At 31.5% G+C, this 22340-nt stretch overlaps 1 protein-coding gene across 7 annotated transcripts in view; it reads right to left on the bottom strand.

Moving 5' to 3' along the window:
- LOC125070592 (potassium/sodium hyperpolarization-activated cyclic nucleotide-gated channel 2) overlaps window positions 1-22340 on the bottom strand; it is a 242130-nt gene that overhangs the window by 107004 nt on the left and 112786 nt on the right. The window contains exon 1 of one of the 7 annotated variants that reach the window (XM_047680527.1): window positions 456-546. The exons of the other annotated variants lie outside the window; for them this stretch is intronic. The gene's annotated coding sequence lies outside the window, so the exon portion shown is untranslated. Of the gene's footprint in view, window positions 1-455; window positions 547-22340 lie in introns of those variants that run through there. 7 annotated transcript variants of the gene reach the window in all.

Below are 22340 nucleotides of genomic sequence, written 5' to 3'. Positions count from 1 at the left end.
TAATAAGGTCGACATCAAAGCGCAAATAAAACACGTTTGAAGGAAAACATTTATTTATGATATTCATTCTCATCACACCGTAGAGCCGCCGTCAGAGGAACGGGAAACATGAAAAGTGAAGGGATTAAAAGCGGGGATAGAGCTTTCAGCGCCGACGGAAATAAACTAAACATAAAACACAAGTTAAAAATCATTTCACTGAACTCTATCGTTTTTTTTTTATTTCATTTCGACGACACATGACGACGTTATGTTGACCTTTGTGACATTCAAGTGTGATATAAGCTAGTTTTAAATGGTTTGTGTTAGCACACCATTCTGATTTTTTGTGAAAGGTCAATGACACAATATGGAGTCCAGTGAAATATCTTTAAAAAAATACACAGAAGGCGACATGAAATAAGGATAACAGAAGCTTGCAAGACAGAGTGAAGAAAGACAGAGAAGAAACGTACAGATGGTTGGTCTGTTCGTGGTCATTGGAGTCGTGTGTGGGCTGCGAGCCGGAGCGTCGCAGTCGCCAGATGGCGTGGCGCGCCGCCACTAGTCGCGCGAAGCCGTGCCGAGCCACTATCAGGAGCGCTACGCGCGCATCTCACTCCGCAGCAACAAGTCACGCACGACCGCGCACCCGCGCGATTGAGCCCGCGCAATGCTCACCATGGACTAGGACCAGGAATGTCAGGAAGCGGATCGGATCAACAAGTGAATCACAGGAATCACAGCCCAAGTCTCCGTTACAATTTGTATAACCCTCCGTATCTAAATACTACGAAACTACGAGCAAAAAGCTTGCCTATAACGAATATCACAACCGAATATCACAAAAGCGGTGGCAAGCGAAGCTTAGTGGACGGCGGCGGCTTACGTAATGTTAAATAACTTATCTACACTTATAAAAATGTGCAAAAATGTATCGATCACAGAAATAAGCCTTATAACTATAATTTAAAGTGCCTGTATCGAGGTTATGTAACGGAGACTCGGTTTGTGTGGAAATTGGTTAAAGGGCGGGCGCATATGACATGCGCGTAGGTTAGGAGCCAGGCGAGCACTGCCTGGTGGGCGAGAATACTTTTCACCCCACTCCCCGCGGCCTTCTGTCACCTAACAACCCCACTACCTCCCTTCCAATTCAAATGTCCTAGCTTCTAGCGAACCGTCTACATTTTGAGTAATCGACCAGACGATGGAGGCCGATGTCAGTGCCGGTGAAATCATAATCTTTAATAATTATATCCATATTGTATATAATTAGTACTGCTAGTATTGACGATTTAATTAAAAATATTTTTAAGCAATAACAACATCATATACATACTATTTCCAAGAAAGAGCAAATTATAATTAGCAGCGGTTATTATTGTAGATTTAAATAATACATATTTATGAATTGAACGAATGAGAGTTACTAAAATGTATTCTTGGAATATTATTTTGTTCTAAATAAGTATTGAATACATTTTAAAATAGTGCCATCTAGCGTCTTTTTCAAGAACTTATGATATAGTTTGAACACAATACATATTAGCAGATATTATGATGTCAGTAAATTTTGCGTAATTTGATAAAAAAATAAAAAGAGTTTTTAAGATTTTGTAGAATAAAACAGGAATAATAGAAATATTTTAGTTAAAATTTAATAATACAATTTTAGTTTCGAATAATAGATTTTATTACTTTAAAATTTAAATTTGAGCTTTTTAGTGGTTATATATAAAATACTTTTTCATATTTAGAAAAATATATTTATTACGCCTATCGGACATAAACAAAACTACTTGATACTTCATTTACAGTAACTTTACTACTCCATAACAGATGGCGCTGCTTAAGATATAATAACGGAAGTAAAAGTTTTACAAACGCCATTTGTGTTGTTGTGTTAGGACCAATTTACCATAATCGTCTTTAGTAAATTTTTTGGTGACAAAATCTTTTTTAAAAAAATTAATTTAATTATGTCGTTATTTGAAATTAAAGTACAACGGTATTTGTTAATTATTTTAATTTGCTTTCATTTAACCTTTAGGGCCTAGGTTATAAATTTGACCACTTTGGAACTTAGTAGCAATAGTGAATCCAAAGATTTCTGATATTTCTGTAACGTCTAACATTTCCAGAACTAGATGTACCTACATCCGTTTTTAACGTTAGGTACGTTACAACGACTACGACTTCGATGTTCTGTAGTAAACATGTAAGTCAATGAGTGAAGATGATACTTTTTGGTCTTGTAATATTTAACAGTAAACTAACGATTTCGTTCATAAAACATATCAAAAGTCATGCCAACGAAAAATACAAATTACAAAAGGGGTTTCGTTTCCAAAAGTTTCCAAGCAAAATTCTAGATAAATGATAACTTTGACAAGGTCATTGACACTTTTCTAGTTTTATTATTTATCTGTCGATTGCAAATGCCTTGTGAAAATCGTTAAGAAAAAAAAAAGCTTTGGCAGATCGAATGCGCTTTGTTTAATAGTGGATTTAATCCGGTCGAAAATCGACCCGCTTTACAAGCTTTCAATGCTCTCAAAAAGTGAAAAGATGAAAGAAAAAAAAAAAACCTTTTATTCAAAAATAAGTTAACAAATTTTACTCAATTTATTTTTGTTGCTTCAATTTGATTGAGATTTTTTTACAGACGGTTTAAATAGCATTTGATTTAAATGTTGATCGATAAAAAATTACTGATATGGTATGGTTTTAGTCTAGACTTGTAAATGGAACACGACACATAATCATGCTTACTCCTTGATTATATATCATTACGATATTGTTAGAACATAATATATATATATATATTTTTTAGAGAAAGTAAATGAAAATGGGCTAAGGCACCACCTGTGAATCTTGATTACGATCGCAAATAAATATTCGCGGCTTAAGAAATATAAAACATTCCTGAGAGAGTTGAGTGGATGGAATACATTAACACCGAAGACGGACGGGAAGCATAATTCATCAAATTTACATGTACTAGATGAATCAGCCTGTAGTGAAGCAGCGTGTTTTTTATTTCTAAATCCTGTCAAACCGGCCACCTAAGTTAGGGGCTTCCACCACCCATTGACATCGTCAATTCACGTCGTAAATGTCAGATCATCAACCTTTAAGCCGGAACACAACAATTTTGGTATTGATTTGTGTTGGTAAAATAAGCGATGAGTTTGAGTAGGTCACACAGACGGTCTTGCGCAATGCATGGTAAAATAAACTCTAAACCCCAAGAGAGATATTTGCCCAGCTGTGGGATATATATGGGCTCATAATGAAATGCGAGGCACCGCTGGTCATCGTATTGATAATGTATGTATATTTTTTCTATACTAACACATCCTTGCTTAGACATGGAATAAATGTTCAGCTAAGCCCATGAGTACGCACGTCGGTAGCGCGTGTACATCTTACATCGCAGGTGGACGGGTTCTTTTTTATGGCGATGGTAAATTTAACTACCGATACCTTCAAACCCCTATTTCATTATTCAGTACAACGGAATTCCAATAACTTCTACTTCTATACGGTACCCAAATACACGTATCGAACTTTCAATATTTGCGTAGTTTAATCGTGTTATACAAATTGTTTTACATGTGCATAAACACACAGAATCCGACTTTCCGGTGACAATTAACGCGAGTAGTTGGTTTTAGAATATTTTATCTGTGCAAATTATTAGTACAAGATAAACCTCCCTTTAAAATTTAATCATAATTATTAATAATCTTTCTCTCGTTATGATATTTTTTAATCGAAAATGTTAAGCAAATCCCTGGAGAGAAGAAAAAAAACATATATCTAAAATCACAAACGATGCCCCGGGTTGCTCGTATGTAATAAAACCCGTCTAAATCATAGTTGTTAGAACTAAATACGATTCAAATACGCAAAAGTAGGTCGTAATATATGCTCGTACATACTTGTTTATTTTTATTCACGTTTCGTACGAGACTCGCTGTTGAATTAGTTCGGTGCATTTGTTAATTGAATAAAAGTCATCTGATATAATAATGACTATGTTTTCGGATATAATAATTCTGTTGTCTCTTGTTTATTAAAAATATTCGGTTTATTCCTAAGACACAGTCAAGAGTCGCTAGGACTCGCCCTGGCTTTGTGTGCAATTTATTTATATAGAAATGTATGTTATATAAATTTAATTCATACTCTATAGCACTCAGGAATGATGAAATTTTCTACAATTAAATTAGAATTGGATCATTAGTTATAATGAGCCGAGATGGCCCAGTGGTTAGAACGCGTGCATCTTAATCGATGATTTCGGGTTCAAACCCAGGCAGGCACCACTGAATTTTCATGTGCTTAATTTGTGTTTATAATTCTCTCGTGCTCGGCGGTGAAGGAAAACATCGTGAGGAAACCTGCATGTGTCTAATTTCAACGAAAATCTGCCACATGTGTGTTCCGCCAACCCGCATTGGAGCAGCGTGGTGGAATAAGCTCCAAACCTTCTCCTCAAAGGGAGAGGAGGCCTTTAGCCCAGCAGTGGGAAAATTTACAGGCTGCTAATGCTAATGCCAATGCTAATGCATTAGTTTCGGAGATTATCCGCCACATATAAACAAACTTAGCAAAGACTATTATTACAAAATATTTCAAACACGTTGAGGGTTTTAAAGTAGTTTTGAAGCGGTTTTTTGCACGCTGCGTTTGATCTTTGTTGCTTCGTGTAGTATTATAGCCAAGATATTGTTTTATGTTCATTATCTAATTGTTTATCTTTCATAAACTCTACCTAATCCGTTGGTAAAATGTACCAACGGTTAAAGCGGTTAAAAGCACTTTTGCTACGCCATTTTTCAAGATTCAAATTAAATTTAAAGTTACAACCGATCCGGAATGTATATTATCTGGGACACTTTTCCACCAATTAAATACTCATGAGGTTTATTGATTAAATATAATTAAATAATATGTTTAATAAACTCATTTATAAGGTAATAATACACCCATAAATATAACATTTAAATTTCATTTTTTGTAAGATATCTTTATGAATTGTCTAAAATTAACCTTGAAACGTAAATGTCATGATGGGTTCCTAATCCTTGACATCATCACCAATCATCTTTCCTTTCAAGACTTTTTGTTCAATGTTTCTAAGTCACCTAATTTATGACGTTCACGATAGGGATGAAAGAAGAAAGCAAGAACTCTTTTGTTATTGTTAGTTTTCAAATCTTGTTGTTCGTTTAACCCGTTTACGGACACACCAATGGTAAATATACCCTTTTTTGTTTATGTATTTTTTAGTATCCTTTATCTATAAACTAGCTATCCTTCCTGGATTCGCACGTGTATAAGGGTCTGCATAAAATATTTATATGCCGTAAAACATGTGTTTCCAGTGGTCATAGTCATATTTAAGTAAATTTAAACAAAATCATTATTACTTACACATTCAAACCTTCGTCATGAATCACTTCGTCAAGTCCGTATGAAAATCCTTTCGATAGTTTATCCCGTTCAGACAGACAGACGCGGTGGGCAGACTTTGTTATATAATATGTACTAACGATTTAGACTACTGGGATGTCGTTAAATTCGCGCCCGGAGTGCAAAACTAGTTCTTGTATGACATCATCGTTTATCACATCGTATGTCAGGCAGCAGCTTTATATTAGAAATAAAAAATAAATTCCATCTACTATGTTTGGTGGTAGCTTTTTTAATGAACGTCATTTTACAGAAGTTACTTTTTTATGTATGGAATTATTGCCATATTAAAAAACTAGCAGTATTACATTGAGTAATTCCATAGTTGTTTTTTTCGTTACTGATATTAATGTATACATAATGATTCGAATAAATATTTGAATTTGTGATAAAATCTACAATATTAACATATATTTTATTAAAAGAATAATAATAAGAAAACAATAAATAAAAGTTCATAAATTTGATTTGATGTAATTCATTTCGGTATTGCCATTAATTAAAACTAATTAAATTTATTTTGAAAATAATTTATATTCAAATATAATTCAAATTCCATTCTATTAAAATTCACTTCAATGTTTTAATTGAAATGGAAGTTTAATCAAAGAACAAATATTCATTCATTAATAATTCCTATACATCTGCTTATTCGCAGGCTCTGATATCAATAGGCGGATATTCAACTCATCAAAATAATCTTTTAAATCGTCGCTAGAGGCGTCATCGCTTACTTATTCACGAGTACCTGCCTATAGTGCGGTTTTCCGCTTCGAGCTAAATTTGAAATATTACTATTGGAAAATATTAATTATAAATGTGATGTTGATTAGCGAGGTGTGAACGAATTCATACTTCAATGGCCGTCGTATTTCGAGTCGGTTAGGGACGTGAAAATCACAGGTTCAATACTGATTCCTTATTCTTATTCTATCCTTATTCTGAGGCTATTATTGTTCCCATTTAAATTGGAGAATAAATAGCAGTTTTTTACGTAAATACATATACACACGTACATACTATATATCCTAATCCCAATGGTTGTTCAGCAGAAATCGCTAGTAAGGGATAAGTTCTTTTCTGTTGTCTCTTGTTTTTAACCAATTGTTTTAAATATATTTTATTTTAGTCATTGTTTACATTGAAATAAATGCCAAAAACTCATTTATTATTACCGCAACTATAATATCTCGATAAACACGATAATTTGAATTAAATTTATGTTCGAAATAAAATTGGATACTTTAAAGTATTGGATACTTTTATATCGATTTAATACTATACTGAAATACTTAAAGTCATAGTCATATTAATCAGCTAATAAATCTACAAGAACAATTAAATAAATCTAAGGATTATATAATTACGTATTTAAGATAAAAGGTTGAAAGTGAAACATGGCAAATAATACTTTAGACAGGATGTCCATTGTCTAGAGAACAGTAAAGTAGCAATAACTTATATTAACAATAGCGAAACTGAACCTTAACGATCATAACAGCTCGAAACGGGAGCCAAAGTGAATATAAAATGACTTATCAACAATTTCTACAATTCTTTGTTATATATCATAATATCACTACTTCTCCTTATACAGCGTGTGAGGATGGGGGTTAGGTATTAGGTATCCTAACCCCAACCCCCATACTTTTCTGTACATCTGAAATGTGTATGCGAAACTTAATTTCAAATATTATTTAGGATTTAATACAAATTTAAATGTCAGCAAATGTCTCATCCTATTCCATTAGAGAGAAATTTCGCTATATTTTTTTTTACCTGCTAATATAACAATTTTTAACTTTTACTGTTTATTTATTAATTTATTATAGCGGTAATTAAAGAAAAGTATGGCCATAACGTTCTTATAAGCACAAATAATAGGGAATTTAACTATGTACATATGAATACTTTTATGTCATATATATATATTATATTATATCCAGCAGTATACACTTGCGGGGTGGCTTGAACAATGCTTTACGTTTGTAAACGTTCCACAGCCGGACTTCTAAGGTAGACAGATCTTCAACTGTTTATGAAATAACGGATCAATGGCAGAAGAAATAAAAAATAAAAATAATTGTATTCGTCAAATTGCGATCGAAATAAATTCTACCCTATCACTTTCAAATGAAAATCATTTCACATAAAATACAAATGTATATATTTATTAGAAAATATTGAACACATTTAATGTACGAGATTATTTTAATATCAGCATAGGGTGCAAAATTTAAGTCCAATCTATTAAATGAAATTGATAAAAAATTCTATCTAATCAAGTTGATCCATACAAAAGTAATGTTGCAGAACATGTTGAGAGAACTGGTGCCAAATGAATTTCCTTCGAGTTTCAGGATTGTATTGTAATCCGTATGTACATTGTATTAAAAAAGCGGTTTAATCAACTGAAGTTTTATGAAAACACCTCGTTCATTCATTATTTTATTTTTTATTCATTTAATTTCATTCCCTTTTTTTCTCAATGGCTTGAATTGAATTTTATTTCGACATTTTTGAGTTTAATTAACAAGTCTACAATATATTACTAAACGTATATTAGGCTTTTTATAACATATAGCTTAATAATTTTCTGATATTAATTAAAAAAAATTAAAAAAAAGTTTAATTGGTTTTTTTGAACGAGTTAATCTTAGGATTTACCGGTTTTGTTTAAAAACATATCTATGTTAGATAGCCCATTTATTGAGAGAGGTTAATGATGTACTACATACTCGTATTTACTCAGTGGTAGGACTTTGTGCAAGCCTGCCTGCCTAAGAACATCACAATACAACAGGAATACAGCAATACTAAAAATACTACTAATGTTCACTTTTAAGAAATATGTTTCTCACTGTCGTTTTATAAAAAGTATTTTACTGCTAATTATGAGTCAGTACAAGAAGTTTATAGAAACAACTTTAGTTCGTAAACCAATACAGTTCTGTTATAATAAATGTTGACATTATATTGGACATTTTACAACAACCTTCCATGGAGGAATTTTATCGTATATTCCAGTTCTTTAACAAGACATTATTATAAATAATATAGTTATGTATCTATACTAATATTATGAATGTGAAAGTAACTCTTATAAGAATTTTGTCTTAACTCAGAAATAGAACAATGTTTATTAGGTTTTCTTATATAATTTGATAAGAACTTTGAATAAAGTTTTACTCGACACTCAGTCAAAAAAAAAAAAATATTCGAGAATCAATTTTCCCGCCATGACGAGTATCTGTCAAAGTTCATGTCAACAGGTTAAAAATATAATATTATAATGTTTAATAGACAAAGTGACAGAAACGCGTCTGTAATATACAGATAATAATAATTCATATAATATTTAATTTAAAGTAATACATTCTAATTGAGTTTTACACTCTGTCTGTTACTTTTTCACGAATAAGACGCTGAATCGGTTTCTTTGAAATTTGGTATGGATATAGTGTGAGTGCCGAAGAAGGACATATGCTACTTTTTAAATTCATCTCTGAATAGAGGTTTGTGTACTATAGGTCATTTTTTATAATTTTCGCTAGGATAAAGCCGCGGGTTCAGCTTGTTTATTATAAGATGAACTGTCATTTCACTCATAAAATTTTATTGAACAAACTTTTTATATTAAAGATATTAACGTTGAACCTTAAGCCCGGTGGAATATTTTTAGAGAGATACCTTTCGGAAGTAAGTCAGCGCCCGGAAATAAAGCAGAGACAGAAGTACAGAGCTTACTAGATATAAGAAATGAATAGGCAACACTTACTTCGTGCCATTGGACTATTGTATCTGCGATGAATTGTTCGAAGGTGAAATGGTAAATAAAAGATGAAAACGGTAATCTATCGAGTTGAAAGAACATGTCAGTCGTACCTAAGATTGTGAGTTCGATCCCGTGCAGCGAATTTTAATGTATTTATAATTCACCTAATTATGGAAATTATGTTCATAAGTCTGTTATTTATCTGCGCTTGTAATGGTTTATTTGGTGATAGGGCTTTGTGCAATCTCGTCTAGGTAGGTAGTTTGAACTTACTATATAGTAATGTAGCGTATATCAAAATTCACTTACTAATTGTTTGTCAACTTCTCGATAACTTTAATTTGAAATTTAAATATTAAATTGAAATAAATTTCATAATACAGAAAATACATATGTAATACAATATTTCAAAAAGTGTTAAAGAAAGAGAAAAATATTTTTTAAATAAACTAATCCTATTGCATATATAAAATAAATATATTTATATTAAATAAATTATAATATTAGATTAATAATTATTAATCATGTATATTTATTATAATATTATAAATCAGTATTTCTAGTGATGTTACAAGATATCTAATGAAGGCCGTCGGTAAGATGTATAGCACAGATGCAGGCGGATCGATCATTATGATTGTTTCTTAAGTACTTCACTTGTTTCTAAATAACAAATTACAGCGCTGTTTAAAGTTTTCCTTGTCTCTAATCATAAGCAAATAAAAATTGCTATAATAATAATAATGCACATTGATCGTTTCTATGTCCATACTTTTTAAAATAACATACTTAAAAAAAAAGTGAATTAAAATAAAAGAAATACTAAAAATTTAAAAATAATTCCATAATGTTTGCAATTAAAAAGGTTTTATATATAATAAAAAAAATTGTTAGATATCAATGCCAAGCACAATACAACTAAACACACTGTTTATGTATCTTGTATTTGCGTATTTACATCCTGTAATTATTTTCTGTATATTCTTAAACATATAATCAGAAAAGTAAGAGCATATTAAGCAAACTCCTGAAGCCTCCGTCTGTTGACAGATATGAAGTATTCCTCGTTTCATGTGTAGTACCGACATTCAAGCGACGTTCATGCGCTGCAAAGTTTTTAAGAGAGCGCTTTGTTAAAGCGCGTTTAATTATCGTCATGTTTGTGTTTTGATGATGAACCGTAAGTATGCACTGCAATGACTTCTTAACTCTACGCTAATGCGGATACTGATGCAACTTCATCGTAGTAATTGTGTTTCGATTATTCTTCTAGCCAAGAACTGTTGGTATTATTTTTGGGTTGTTTTACATAAACTGATGAAGAGTTATTGTATAATGTGTTATAAATTTTCATAAATTTTCAACTGCTAGGATAGGACATTTATTCGGACTAGAATATTTATTAAGCAAATACAGCATTTCTGAATTTGGATTTATAAATGTCAAATTGAATCATTATATCCTGTGCAAATCCTTGTAGCATCTTTAATAAGATTTTATTTAATGTAAATCTACCAGCGCTTCGAAGTAGGTATATGTTCTATTGAGAAGAACTGAAAATAGAATCAGTAGTTGGTAATAGCAATTGACAATGAAAAAGCGTTGGGAGGTCATCAGGGACAGAAACTAGCTTACTTCTGAGCAAAACAACAGGCTTTACTGTCCAAACATATTTACACGTCTACCCTTACGTCCGTGATCAAATTAAAATGTAGTCTTTTATTTACCACTTACATTATAGGGACAACATCGAGCCACAGAAGCCGAGTTTGCCCAGTGGTTAGAACGTGTGCATCTTACTCTATGATTGCTTGTTCAAACCCAGGCATTATAATTTTCATATGTAGGTATATGCTTTTATAATTCATCGCGTTCTCGACACTAAAGAGGAGTTCCTTGCCCAGCAGTGGGATATTTACAGTCTGTTACTTTAGGGTCAGGCTCAATAGTTATACAAAAAAATTACTCAGTAATATGCTGATTTAAATGATTGACATTAGTTTAAGTTTTAACACTATAAAATATTCCGTATATTAATTTAACAATATGAACTTCACGACGGTACAAAAATTGAATACTTAAATGTTTGAACGTAATCTAAATAGGAATAAAAACGCATTATTAAAAATATTGCGCGATTTTTATAATAAAATTCGACACTGAATGACACCATTATTCTTAAAAACTCTTCGTTAATTAAGAAATCTTTTGATCTCAATCACACAAGGAGTAACGAGAATGAAAGAAGTCTCAAAGCGTTTGAAATTATCGAATAGAGTAGCAACAGCATTCATTAGCAAGTTCTTTGAGGGGGATGGTTTACACGGATTTATGATTAAAGAAGAAACGGATGGAATTTTTCACTGATTCAAAAACCTACCCATTCTAGGTTCCGAACTTCGTATGGGGATAGTTGAAGTTATACTACTTGACCTTTCATAATAATTATTATAACACATTCAGATGAGAGAAAGTCATCTATTTAGTAAACTTTTAAATCTTCTACTATACCTTCGACAAATTTATCGTTATCTATAACTTTTATGTAACCGTATGTATCTTATTATGTACTTGTATATGCAACCGAAAGCCTCACGCTTATTCGAGGTTCGATTATTGGTCTGTATTCTAAAGTATAAACGGTATTTGTTCTTTAGAGAAAGGTTTTAAATTAATTTGTATAGCGTGTGTATCTATATAAATAATTGTTAATTATTTATATAGCGTGGTAAACAAATAAAACTAAAATCTAATACAGTCAGACTTATAGATAAAAAAGTTACTTATAGATAAAATTCCTGTCATGGTATATGTCTGTAACACATAGGTTATAATGTTGGCGCTTTAAACATATTTTGAAATTTTATTAAAATATAAAAACAATTTCATATAAATGAATACCGATCGAATACCTTTCAAAACAAAAACATTTCAAAAGAAAACGTCATAAGATAAAAAAAAATTGCTTCAACATTTACAAAATTATGCTGCTTGGACTGCGTCAATACTGTTTCCCAGACTTTCAGGTTAAAGTAACGAACAGCCATAACAACCGTCATAATAACGACCTTTGTTATACGACCTTTGCCTCTGAGAATAACTTAATTAAAAAAATTAAACGATTAAAATTTCAGAAAACAATAAGAAATGTATATAAAAAATGTGTACAGTAGTCATCGTTATATCTTATTTCAGCTGAATATATTTTAAAATACTTTATTTTATATACAATTGATATTAAATAAGACGCCGAAATGGCAGATACTATCTGTATTGTCCATTTCTTGAAAATCTAGACGTGTCGACTCACAAACGTTAAGGTCCAAAGTTACTTGTTACAATCCATAAACAAAACAGCACAATTTCTTGTTTCTTCAGCCCCAAACCACACAGAGCTAAAATGTAAGCGAGCGATTTCCAACTACAATGGAGTCGCTATACAATAGTAGGGTTGCCGGATATGTGTAAAAGGTTAACTTTGCAGTAAAAAGTGCCAAGTTACATAAGTGTTTCTAAAGAAAATGCGGAACATGCATAAATATTTCTAATGCATACATTCATATCGCTTGAAATGTTTTAATTTGATTTGGTAATTCTTGAAGATGATTATGTCGTCTGAGCTTACATACATTTATTTATTTTACATAAGGCTTTGAACAATTACGTAAATTATGCTGTAATTATACTTAACAAAGACATTTTAATGTACAGACTGGCACCTCACTAGATTAACTAGATTACAAGAATAATCTGTGTTAAGGATGGTAGGAACTCAGTCTGTAATTATAATATTATATTATTACATCTATTTTATACACATTTAATCTTGACAACAATTTTATTAGCCGTTGGATTCATCCATTTTCATTCTTCCGATCTCTTTAGGAAATTATACAAAAAAAGTTTTAATCAATTTTTTATATCTTTTATATAATAGGTAGGTAGGAGCAAATTGACCACCTCATAGTAAGTGGTCGCCACCAACCTTGGGAACTAAGATATAATATTCCTTGTGCCTGTAGTTACAGCGCTCAACTCAACCTTCCAACCGAAACACAACAATAGTGATTTTGTACACTGTATGCACCCAGACGATCTTGCACAAAGCCCTACTTCCATGTAAATCAAAGAAATACTAGTTACTTTACCATCATCATCATAATTACTTTGATGAACTCTTTTTGTAAAATATTTTGGTAATCTTAAAAGAATTATGTAAAATACCTGAGAGAAATCTTGGCAAGATTTTGTACGATTCCGGGATAATTTATATTTAGGGTATAAAACATCACTAAAGCAATGTTCGTTAAAGTATATGTTTTGATAATAGAAACAACAACAATGGAAAGGCTGGCAGTACAGTTTTGTTTTTAATTTTAATACGATAAGCCCAAGTAGCTTTATTATTCCTTTATATTACTAAACTGAAAATAAAACACAATTTATTTCTGCTTAGACATGAAAAATATTTTGCAACCCTATACTCTGAACACCTATTTTCGCATTCAGAACACTACACTTTATTCTCTCTCGTGAAAATAATTTTTCGCAACTTGAAACGTAAGGAACACCTACTCATTACGAAATAGGAAAGTTCTGTAAGAGGCTAAAATCGGAGATTGAAGGTCCGATATAAGCCGGAAATCTTTTAAGGCCGGTTAAGTAGATAATCTTAGGGACTTTCCTTGGCCCCTCAACTGTCAATGTATTCTCGCTTGTACGTACTGATATAATTAGCGACTTGTTTCACTGGATTTGTTTCAATTTAACAATACTGGGAATACATAGTTAGGTGCTACCAGTCTTACGTTTAATGATATCAATTTATTAAAAAAGTAATTATGAACAAAATAATTAAATACATTCTATAAGTTTTAATACTCAGAAATAGAAAAAGATATGAATTATAATTCGTTCTATATTCAGACAATTTTCTGTTCTAGTCTTATGTCAATTTATCTGACTGTTCCCTGATAATCTTAAATTTCGTTACGGCTCTCATTCACGTAACATATCTGTGAATTATGAGTGTGAAGAAGAAAATTATTCTAATAGTGTTCGAACGTAAATGTTAGTGATGTAACAAGCTTTCTGAGATGGTAAAGAAATATCGGTAAATCAGGTTGTCCGTAAAAAACAAATAAACCCCGCGAATGACCCAATAAGATCAAGCATAAATCACCATTTCTTACAATCTTACAAACGGGGCTCATGCCCTAGAAAGGATAACTTACTGAAAATAGTATTCAAAATATTTGGATTGGTAACAACACTTAAGAATAATTTTACTGGTCATAAAATGGTTACGCTTTAAGACTAATTTTAGCTTCAACCTCAAATATGTAATAAATAAATAATAATTCCAATGTTGTCTAAAGTCTTTTTCAAAATCTAGTTTGTTCATCTATAAGTCATTGAAAAGTCCAAATGGATAGCAATAAATCTTCCTATAAATAAATAAAAAAGATTTCCCGCATATTTATTTAATTCAAAGTAAAGTTCGGGTTTAATTCGTTACAATCCGTATGTGGGTCAAACTTGCCTGTACCACTTCTATTATACTTTCTGTTCTAAGGCCGTCCTTGAAGTATTTCACCTTCTAGCCTATATTGATACCACCTGACCCCTGTCCTACATTCCGTGACTTCGATACAAGCTTTTAAAGATTTAATTTGGCAAGTGTTTTCTGGTTGGCTGCAAGCCCAGTTTTCTATAACCTTTATTCTTTTGATACTTATACTATACAATATTGTGCATACAATATCACCCTCGACTATATTTGACAAAAGTATCAATGTAAGCAGAGGCTTAGTGACTATTGGCTTTCCAATTAAGGCATTTATTCTTAATTAGTACAAGATTGTTTGATAGACACAAAAGGTTTCGTATGCGCTAATTTTCAGGCAAGCTATAAAATAAATATATATTATTAACATTCTTATGTAGAGTATCTTCTAACGAAAATAAAAATTATTACTCAAAGAAAGGTTCTTTGAATGAAGTATATTTTGGTTTGGGTTTTTGACATTAGCTTACATTCCAACCACAAGCATTATTAAAATAACATTTACATTGTATTATGATTAGTGTGATTGATGTATCGAATACTATATTTTACTTAATGAAATCCTGCTAAATCTTATTTAATTGAATATATTCATTCGCAATTTACTGATGAAATAATTTTATATATATCTCATATAAAATAATTAAATCTAATATTTATTTAATAGTCGTAAAAAATATTATCCAAATTGAAAAATATATTTTTTTTTTATTTTAGATTTAAGAAGTTGGTGTAGGCTAACCAAATAAAATGAACAGCTAATATTATAAATGTGAAAGTAACTCTGTCTGTCTGTCTGTTGCTCTTTCACTACCAAACCAATGAACCGAATTTTATGAAATTTGGTATGAAGGAAACTTGAACTCCAAGGAAGGCTACTTTTTTTGTCTAACACATGACAACCAATGCCTAAAACGCAAGCGAAGCCGCGGGTGACCACTAGTGATAATATAAGGTTTATAATATGATCGTTTGTCCTCAACATGAAAGATGAAACTTGGGTTATGTCTTCCTGACAGATTTTATCCGCACGAGAGACGCTATAACCGCCCTCTACTTCCTTAGTCTGAAGGGGCGACAAGACTAAGGAGAGATCGGGCTCAAAAGCAACTTGTTGTGTGATTTCTGAGGCACAAAATGTACAGATTAACGCCCAAACTCTGTATAGAGCCAGATTCGAATGCAGAAGATACAATTTTTCAGTCATATAAGATAGAGAAGAAACAAGGATGAAGAGCCATAATACAAACACATATCATCCAATTTAGACTTCCATGTCAAATAACCTTTTTATGTATAGTATAAGAAAATGATACACTGGTATATATAAATTTTGATATAAATCAAATTACCAATTCAAAGCAACGAAATAGCTACATTTTCCCACCTAAGATTACGATATGACCTTATTTTATTTCCAAATCTGATTCAATAAAAATGTCGATCAAGCTGGAATAAATTACAGGACCGTCTTATCACCACGGAAGGGACATTTAAATCACACCCAGGCCTGTCGTTCTACTTTATTTGATTCACTAAGACATCACGACATTTCGCACTAGAACTTGATGATTTATAATTTTTTGTACATCCTTTGTGATTATAAGCATGGGTGATTTTTCTTAATATTAAGATATTATGTTTTACTTAACTAAGGTTTTGTAAGACCTTTGAATAGTTATGTTGTAGGATTCAATTAAACCCGTGATCAATTTAAATTATTTATTGAAAACATTGAAGTATATTTAATTATTAAAAAGTATTATAAAGTTTCCACGGACAAGTAAATATTTTATGTATAAATTTATTTATTTCATCATTTTTTCATTCATTGATGTAAAAATAGGTATATTTGATATCTGGATTTATAAGGGCATTTAATTAGTAATTTATTATTTATTGAACTAAGCCGATATTAATTTATAATGATTTTATATTGATGAAGTAGGCCTTCTCTTTCTTAGTAAAAAATGTTTGTCGGTTTAAAGAATAAATTTATGCAACTCATATAGGAACACTCGTTTCTATATGAGTCATTCGATACCATCCTTTCTCATACTGTCAATGGAATAACCTCATTGTTTAACATATACTATACACTATGGCCGAAAATATATTTCACAACATTTTTTTACGTCCTTATCTATTTTGTAAAAGAATTTATTCAGGAAAAGTTTTACGCTTCAAGAAGTCGCGTTTTAATATATCTTTTAAATAATATATAAACATAGAATTAAAATGACTTTTTTCTATTAGCTTTCCTTACATACGATGTAAAGCCTCGTTCACTTTATTTATATCCGAAACAACAAGGGCATCATGGCATGCATGAAAGTATTTATACGAACAAAACCAAGCCTTATCTAATTTTATAGTGAAACTAACATATTATAAACAACTAAAATATAGTAAATATATTTTTTGTCAACTTCCCATACAAAACCATGTCAACATAATAACCGACGTCACATTATCAAACTAACTAAATGTCACAATGAAATTCGTTTTTCTAATCGCTACCGCTTATGGTCCGAGCAACCTCTTAGTTAGCTGTGAATAATGTATAGTAGCATGTCTCTCGTCACGAAGTGTGCTTGCGTGATACTACAACATTGTTTGTACTACGTTTTATGTTTGTTATGGGGAATTTTGGCACTTTTAGTGGCGCGTTTCATTTCACCCCGACGGTAAATGTTGGAAAAATCAACACAATTGTCGCTTCAAGTACTTCAAAGCGCCATCCCCTCGAGAATTTGAATTTAGTGAGTCTGATAGAACATTATACGTGAGCATTTGGCGTATCGTTTGAATGTATTTTTAATGATACATTGTGTCGACTAAGCGCTCTTATTTTATTTCAATCGTGGAAATGTTATAGGTAAAAGAGTGTTTTAATAAAAAAGAATGCTGGCATAGACTTGGGTTTCCATTATCAAAATAATATGACTAATTTAAGCCGAGCTTTGAGTATACAAAATGGTACGTAGGATCTTGTAAAAAAATTATTAATTACAAAATAATATTTGCTTTATAAAATTCCAGACAATAGATGTTTAAAAACAAACATTTGATTTAGATAGATTTAAATATAACTTTTATGATAACCGAAAAAAAAATCTTCTTTTTGTAGTTTTTATTTGTGCCAAAAAGGCACAGCTTATTTTGCCAATGTCATGTGCGAAAAAAAAAACATTGCCATCGATTGTTATTAATACTTCTGTCATTTTGACAGCCTATGACGGAATTTCAGTCATGGCTCAGATACGACCGACAAAAGATCAAGCGTAGTCCTAACGAGTTTATGCTTTTAAAACACTCTCAACTTCTTAGAGACGGGGTGCTACTCAGAATCCCATGACCAAAAATAAAACCTGAATTATTATCCAGGACATTTGTATCTACAGCCATATAAGCTAGTCGTAAAGAAGCAGTCACACACGCAGAATTCAAGTTAATAAAATAATAAGTTTATAAAAACAGTTGCTTATATTAAATATTTGTAAGAAAAGTATCAAGTATCATTTAATATTTAAATATTTGTAAGAAATCATTTAATGTTTTCTTTGAAGGATATTTATTGTTCCAAAGTGAATTAAGATGAATTCTTAATAAATGTCTAGGTTAGCACAAACATACACAAACGTTTAATATTCAATGTATGCGAAACGTGTATGGTATTAACGTGATGCGTGTTTATTCTGACGCAATTTGAACGCAATTGAAACTGGGTCACGCAAGTGAAAATTACACTGGAATCATCTAAAATCATAATTGAATAATATTAAATAACTGATTGGAATATTTGAAATTATTTGTGTAATTTTCAAATATATCATTAAACAATTAAAATATAACCCAAAATTAAAAATTATTAAGAGTTTTGATTGTATTTTTATCTGTTTCTTACATCGTCATTACGCCAAATTCACTTTCCTTTTAAAATAAAATAAAAATAAATAATACTAAGTATTACTGCTTGGTGTTAGACTATGATACTCTCCCAGACCAGCTTGAAATTCCTACAATAATGTTTATAATGTAACTCATTGCAAAGAAGCTTTTGTCCTATTTAAACACTTCATACAAATAGGCGGTTGCTGTAGTTTGATATTTTTTTTAGTTTAATATCTATAACATTTTCATAAACAGATTTAATAACCAGGTGAATTAATGGACTGCAACAAATTCGTCGTAGAGGGTAAATTTTGTTTAGGTGTCTCAAGTGAGTACAATAAAAGTTAACGGAACAAATAATAAAGAGATGAAGAAACAAAAATGCTAACTATATAATAACTAGCCTTTAATAATTGCCAACGTTTTTCGAAGCAGATGGTATTAATGGGTGAATAGTACAATTGTGACTTTAATACAGCGCCTCGCTCGTTGCATTGCATTCGCACCAAGGGCATTATTTTCTCCGTCCCATTATGTCGTAACAAATGTTACAAAATATACCGCATTTTGTAGGATTACCAACTGCACTGGTACAATTTTAAGTGAGGCTGTGTACAAACCGACTAAAGAACACTAAAGATGGGATTCGTCAATTAATGTCGTATTCGTTTTTGGCAAAAAAATAACCGTGAATCTTACAAATCCGTTTACACTGCACAACTTGTGTAAAAAAAGCATTGCATTTGAATCTTTCAAATTCTGTCTGTACACAGCTTAAATATAATAAAGATTGTTTATGTTATTTGATTAATACATATATAAAAAAAATCGTTGATTCTTACAAATGCATTTACTCTGTACAGTACATACTAGTATCAAAAATATATTGTTTTGGGTTCTTTTAACTTTAGTCTTTACGTATCTCAAACCGTAACTGTTAGCTCTTTATTGGCTGATCACTGATAATATAATGATTAATAGTCAGGATTTTACCGCCAAAAAGCAGTTCTGTTTAAAAAGAGACGGCTTATGAAACTTAGATCGCTTGTTAAACAGCTTATTAGTAAATTAAAAGATGATGTGTGTCTTGTCAATGTTAAGTTTTAAAAATATTTATATTCAAATCCTTTTCAACTCCGTTGGTGTCTACAGAACCGATTAATAGGTTTCTTATTTAACGCATGTTTGATGACGAACACGAGGAAAGGCTCAACCAAGAAACCATGAGCTTTTCCAAGATTTTACATCAGGCAGGCGACCAGCCGTGAGTGTGCCAAATCGTTTTCATACAATTCCCATACGCGCTGACCCTGAATAAATGGAATGAGGGAACGAAGATGGCGATGGAATTATGATGTTAAAATCAAAATATTCGTGTATTAAAGTGGGCTTTTAAAGGCCTATTTGAATCGTCAAGTTACATAATTCAATTGAATCAAATATTTTAAGTAAGCAAGTAAGTTAAAATAGTTCGGTAGATTATACCGAACTATTTTAACTTACTTGCTTATTAATATGAAATATAAGAGCCGAGATGGCCCAGTGGTTAGAACGCGTGTATCTTAACCGATGATTTCGGGTTCAAACCCAGGCAGGCACCACTGAAATTTCATGTGCTTAATTTGTGTTTATAATTCATCTCGTGCCCGGCGGTGAAGGAAAACATCGTGAGGAAACCTGCATGTGTCTAATTTCAACGAAATTCTGCCACATGTGTATTCCGCCAACCCGCATTGGATATTTACGGGCTGCTAATGCTAATAATGATTATACGAAGAAGTGTCGGAAAAATATTTTTTGGAATAATTGTGCAACAACCTTTATTACAACAACTCGCCTTACTCCCTCACCTGGTGTCAGGAAGGTGGTTAATTATTTGCCCAGAGGATCGGATTTGCGATTCAACGGGGAAATGCTGCTAGTATTCTTGCCACCATCCCACGCGGTCATAATTTGTATTTTTTTGTGTATAATTAGGGTTAAATACTTTTTATGAAAATAGGGTTTATATATGTACATATATGTCTTAAAAATATATGTATGTCTATAAATAATGTTAAGTAATAATAAGCTTTATCTTAATTAAAGTTTTCTTAACATTTGACTCAAATTTATTAATGTATTGCTGTTTGAATATAAATGCATTTATATTATATGGAATATTTCCATATATCACTTTAAGCATGGTAACCGAGTCGTAGATCTCGCTATGTATTTCGGAGTGCTGTCTGTATTGCATTTTAGAACAATTTCGTTTTTCGCCTCACGTTTTCGCAGTATCTCATTTTCTGACAATTTTCGTCTCGTTTTCTTTAGATGTTGAAATGCATAGAAATAAAATAATATATTTTAAAACGCTGTAAGCGTGAGTGGAATGATTTAATATTTTCTGTGAAACATACGCCCATTAAAAAACCAAGTTATATTTTAATGCTTTTTGACGTTTTACAGCAGAAAACTACATTGGAGACAGCAAGTTATAATTTTTAGTAGAAATTAATAGATAAGGTTTTAGACATTTTCAGTTTATTTATTATCTATTTAGATAGTTTTTAGATAATTTTATTAGATCGCCGGCAGATTCACTTGGTGGTAGGGCTTTGTGCAAACCCGTCTGGGTGGGTACCACCAATTCATCAGATATTCTGCCGCCAAGCAGCAATATTTGGTATTATTGTGTTCCGGTTTGGAGGGTGAGTGAGCCAGTGTAACTACAGGCACAAGGGACATAACATCTTAGTTCCCAAGGTTGGCGAAGTAAGGGTTAATATTTATAATAGCGATAATGTATGGACCTGAACACTTAACATCAGGTGGCCTATTCGTTGGTCAGCCTACATATTAGATAAAAAAAAGATAATTCCCAATTACCACTGTTTCTCGTAGGGATTCTGGTACATATACTTTGTAAACTAATTAATGTAATATACACATAATTTCATTCATATGTGTATCCTTTTTATGATACATGAGTAAACAGATACACTAGTTGTAATGAGCATTTGTGATAATGTGATTAAAGTAACAACGTTAATCCATAACTATTAAATTAATCGCAGTGCTAGCACTTGTAAAGCCGCACAATTTATTATACAGGATGTAGATTGATTCATAGCAATTATTTACATCAGATGACGTTTACGAATCAGCGTTTTACTGATCGATATGACATCGACAATGATTCTTAGCTAACTAAACTGTAGTGATAACAAGCTTACAATTTGATTTGTATTCATAACTATTATTTGCTTTGATATCAAAAGTTGCCTTTTTTTGTAACTATCGTATTATTCTTCCATGAGCATCTAGAAAGATGGAATCAGCTGTCACATTAAATGTCTACAAGAGCTGTAATTATATAGGTACGTAATTAAGTAGGAAAGAAAAGCTTTTACATATACTATATACAGAAAATACCTGATATAGGCTTATTTCGATATATTAATGAAAAGAGGTCATTGACACCTTTTTTTGCTGTTTTTTATTCATTATTAGTAAATGGGTCACCTGATTATAATTAAATAAAGCCAACTTTGATATTGGTAATCCAAAAAAAATATAAGGTATTAACCTCTCGCAGTAAATCACCTGTCTACACCAACCTTAGGATAGATCTTAATAACTTAGAGGATGTTATTATCT

This window comes from Vanessa atalanta, chromosome 17, assembly GCF_905147765.1.
Source record: "Vanessa atalanta chromosome 17, ilVanAtal1.2, whole genome shotgun sequence".
NCBI lineage: Eukaryota > Metazoa > Arthropoda > Insecta > Lepidoptera > Nymphalidae > Vanessa > Vanessa atalanta.
The sequence above is the reverse complement of the archived record's forward strand: the minus strand, read 5'-3'. Positions and strand labels throughout refer to the sequence as shown.